Source organism: Dermacentor albipictus, chromosome 1 (genome assembly GCF_038994185.2).
Source record: "Dermacentor albipictus isolate Rhodes 1998 colony chromosome 1, USDA_Dalb.pri_finalv2, whole genome shotgun sequence".
NCBI lineage: Eukaryota > Metazoa > Arthropoda > Arachnida > Ixodida > Ixodidae > Dermacentor > Dermacentor albipictus.
This window is the reverse complement of record NC_091821.1, coordinates 137,641,159-137,644,699: the sequence shown is the minus strand read 5'-3', so window position 1 is coordinate 137,644,699 and position 3,541 is coordinate 137,641,159. Positions and strand designations below refer to the sequence as shown.

General features: G+C 50.4%; 1 non-coding gene across 1 annotated transcript; it reads right to left on the bottom strand.

The window, feature by feature from the left end:
- Positions 1–3,234: 3,234 nt before the first annotated feature.
- TRNAL-UAG (transfer RNA leucine (anticodon UAG)) lies at positions 3,235–3,316 on the bottom strand. Its single transcript has one exon. It is a non-coding gene; the product is annotated as a tRNA-Leu (tRNA).
- Positions 3,317–3,541: the final 225 nt, after the last annotated feature.

Sequence of the window (3,541 nt, the reverse complement as noted above, 5' to 3'; positions counted from 1 at the left end):
GAGATCACCTGTTTAGCAGAAAAAGCGGTGCCTCGAAACACCGAGCGTACGCGTGTCGCATCATATCGCGTCCTTCTACAATGCACCGCTTCTTTCCGTAACGACGAAAGCATTCGGTGTCTGGTTTTGGTAGCATCGTCGCGAGGGACGCTCAGACAGTCTGACACCGCATACGCAGGAAGGAAGCTAAAGTGGACACAGGCACCGTGGTTGGCACCGTGGTACAGGCAGGCACCGTGGCTGCTACAGGCAACGTGGTTGCTTATAGCGCATTTGGCATTGCGCCGCTATGCACGAGGTAGTGGGATCAAATCACAGCTGCGACGACCACATTTCAATGGAGGCGTTACGCAAAAACGCCTGTGTACCGTTAATTGAGTGCACTTTAGAGAACCCCAGGTAGTCAAATTTCATGCGGTGTGGCGCATAATCAGATCGTGGGTTTTGCACGTAAACCTTCAACATTTGATTTTTAAGACAAAATAAACACAAAACGCCTACTTAGGCCGCACAAAAATTGCAGCGGTCCACATCTGTGTGTATCGCGCCCAAGTGTCTGCAAATCAATCTCTGCTCATGTGGCCTTCCTCGCCCCATTTGAAGCAGCTGCAACCGTAACCTCGTCGTCCCCCAGAGTCAGCAGTGGTACAGTCTCGGCTCATGTGCCGTTCTTGGTTTGTTATTTGTACTTTTGTACTTTTATTTTGTGCTTTTGGTACAAAATACAACATAACATCTCGGCTAATGTGCCCTTCTTGGTTTGTTATTTGTACTTTTGTACCGTTATTTTGTACATTTAAATTAATTATTACTCATTCTATATGACTTTCCTGCTTTTATTTTAACTGATAATTCTACGCTATTCAATGCTAGTTCCACAAATATTCTGAAATTTATGCTTCATATTAATTTGGAATAATCCAGCCACTTCGTGTTATTGCTTCAACTCAAGTGTTCTTTACATAAAAGCCTTCTTTGTCTTCTTTCCCTACTTTCGAAACACCACGTGCTTCTATGACTGCTCTAGTTTCTCCTGCAAGGATTGCGAAATTAACATTTTGAAATTCACTTCAAATTCACTTCAAATGCATTTCAAATCTATGCGGCTTGCAATCTCACCGACTACAATTCGCAAATTGCAATATGTGGGGTAAAATAAATAATCAGGAAGTTAGTGAAAGATTTAGTAATTAGTTGATAAGTGCTTCCAGTTCTCGTGCTACCAATGTCCGCCTCTTCGAATAATCCAATTCAATGACAAAAATTGTGTTAACTGCCACAAGCGATTTTTAAAAAATTCCGTGAAACTAGACATATATACGCTACTTACGGTCAACGTTGAATGTTACCTCTTGCAGTGCTATTAGCCCCGAGAAGGAACTACAGGGGCGCTGCGAGCGCCACTCGCGTGCCGTCAGGGAACGAACTCGCGAGGACGCTTGCATTTGGCGCTGCCTCCAGGGAAACAATTATACATCCCCATATGCACATGACTCGAAATTCAATTTCACGATAAACAAAATCACAAAAAACAATCCTTCCGGACTGACATGAAAATATACTTTGAACAACAAGATCAGGCAACTTCTTTACATACAGAACACAACCGGCGGACGTCCCTACCGCGTGACTCACGACCGCATAATATCTAGTCGTGAAACGCCGCACCATGCTCCCAGTCTCCTCCTCTCCGTCAACCTTGGTCTCCTGGACGGCTAGTACGTCTGTCTTGGTCAGTGACCGACCGTAGGACCTGACTTTGCCTACGACTAGCCGCTAACCCTATCACGTTTAATGTGGCAATACTAAGTGACGGTAAGAGAGCCATCTTAACTAAGGGTAAAGTAGGCCCGGAGCATGGTGCTTACCAGTCCCAACTAGCCCTCTGCTAGCTGCCTCCGGGACCTTCCGGCTTGCAGCCGTTGGTGGACGTCGCCGCTTTGACAATAGGCTTCTTTTCAGGCGGAATACTAGGTTTTGGCTTGTAGCCCATCCGCCTCCCATGAGGCGCCTTCGTCGGTGGCCCCTCGCTGGTGCTGGTTGCACACCGTCCCGGTCCTTGGTCGCGTCGTGGGGGTGCTTGACTGGGGCACCGAGAGTTGCAGTCTGCTCACCGTCGTTCGTGTCCTCATCCTGCAGCATTGCTGTCGTGTCGTCATCGGGTGCCTCGTCGTTAACGCCCCCCGTAGCATGACCCACTGAAGACAGGAGCTGTAGCGTCTTGCTCGCCATCTCGGCAGCCTCAGCCACCATGCCTTCAGCGCCGACCGTCGATGTCCCATTGACTGTCGCTGTCGGAACAAGGTCTCCGGTTCCCTTGGCGGCGTCCTCCGTCTCGACCACGTCCATAACGTGCTCTGCAGCAACGTCACTTGCTGCTGGTCCCGTCACAGCTGCGTACGATTTGACGCAGTCGGCGTCAACGTGGCCGAAACGCCTGCACCTTAAACAGCGGGGAACTTTATAATCTCGGCGGACGTGTCCCATGCATTGGCAGCGCAGACACTGCATGAGCCTCCCGGGAACGACCACCAATGCTAGCTCTCCACCGACGCGCACCTGATGAGGCAGGTCTTCCAATTTTACGCCGCTCTTCAACTTCAGGAGCACGGTCCGGGTAGTAGAGGTCTTGTCCCCCACGCCTTGGACGCGCCTCCGTTCTCGGCTCACCTCTTCCCACCTTGCCAAATGTTGCGAACGCCGTCGGGATGTCCTCATCGGAATCTCCGTGCAGCAGCCAGTGAAGCCTAAGCTTCACCTGCTGGTCTTGTGGGTCAACACTGACGCACCGTCGTCCCTTCACTTGCATTTCCTTCATGGCCAGGCGTTTTGTGGCAGTCGCATCATTGAGAGTCACCGCCCAGACGTGGTTAATCTGGTACGCCCCTATGCATGCCACGTCAGGCAGCACGCCCGTCGGCAATAGGGCGTCCCTGAAGTCTTCGACCTTGTAGGGTCTCGCACGTACTTCTTCGTGTAAAAACACGGTGTTGGTCGTTACTCGTCCTTTCGGCAGTTGCGGCAAAATAAACGGGTACTCCATGCATTCGTCGGTAAGCCTGTTTACACGGCCAAAAGTGGCCCCTGTCGCTGCTGCGCTAGAGCCCATGATTCTGCTGACCGCTCAGCTCGGCTGCCGGAAGCAGAATGATCGGCCACACTACCACGATTCGACTCTTGAATGACGATCGCGTGAGCATTTCGCCGAGGCGCGTACGTAAAGAAGCAAAATTCTGGCAGTGGTGGGATTCGAACCCACGCCTCCGAAGAGACTGGTGCCTAAAACCAGTGCCATACACCGCTCGGCCACACTACCACTTTTCTTTTATTGCCGGTCTTCGACACAGTACGAAACAAGTACACAAAATATATAAGGCGCCAGAAGGTACAAGTTGCCCAAATGCCACTGAGGCCCAGCGTTGTCATTTTTAACATTCCCTGAGCATTACCAAAGGACTACACAGTTAAAGTTCCAGTGTGTAACCTGAAACAGAAGGTTTTGGCTCCCGGCGACACCTGCATTTTTTGAACTCTTTTTATA